This window comes from Vicugna pacos, chromosome 7 (assembly GCF_048564905.1).
Source record: "Vicugna pacos chromosome 7, VicPac4, whole genome shotgun sequence".
Lineage (NCBI taxonomy): Eukaryota > Metazoa > Chordata > Mammalia > Artiodactyla > Camelidae > Vicugna > Vicugna pacos.
The window spans coordinates 75,406,837-75,407,799 of NC_132993.1; positions in this window are offsets into that span (position 1 = coordinate 75,406,837).

Genomic DNA, 963 nt, shown 5'->3' on the forward strand with positions numbered 1-963 from the left:
GATACACAAGTTGGATATAAAATCACCTAGAACACTGGGAATATCTTCCTAGTGAGCAGTTTAAGTCACACAATAAGGTGGCAAACCAGGTTATAATTCAGAACTTCCAGTTTCCCAGCTCATGTGCTCACCCATTTAGTGACCTTTGTAGAAACTTACTTCATCTTCGTGAGCTATTATAATAAACATCTTCAAGAATATTTGTCTGGTCCACAAAATCTACAAAAATTCAAACTAATGGAAAAATAGAGAAGTGCTCTTCAAGAAAATGTGGTTTATATAAGAAAATTTGCAAAAAATAAAAAGTAATGTCAGGGGTGAAAACAGGTAAATCTGTGGGAAAGGGAGTTTTAAAATAGGATAGGATTCCTTTTTAATTAAAAGAGCATTTATGTAAAATGATTATAAATCAATAAAAAATGTTTTAAAAAAAAGAGCATTTAGTCTCTTTTAAGAAGCAACTAGTCTACCAAAAAAATTATATTTAAGTGTCCTTAGAAACCATTGAGAATGACCAGGCATTCTCAAAATGAAAAATCTGATAACCAAAATTTAGAACTCCAAGGACAAAGACATCTACTCTGACAGTATAGAATATTAGACATTCTGGAAGACTTAGTTCCTATAAAACCACTAGATCCAGCATAAAACAAAATTTTCTTACATTACTGGGCTGATAAAAAAGTAAAGATCACTAAGAGACCAGGACATTATAAAAACAAACCAACCATGAGGGGAAACCACGTGCCCTGAGCCATGTGTGAATGTGGCTTCCCAATTACATGGGAACAATATACAGCAGCTGGGGCTGCAGATCAAAAGGGGAGGAAAAATGGACTTTTCAATAAATGTGCTGAAACAATTGGTTCTCCATAAGGAAAACAATAAAATGGGACCTCAGCCTCCCACCTAGGGCCACAGGCTTAAGTATAGGAACTGTCACTTGCATGAGCTTCTTTCAAG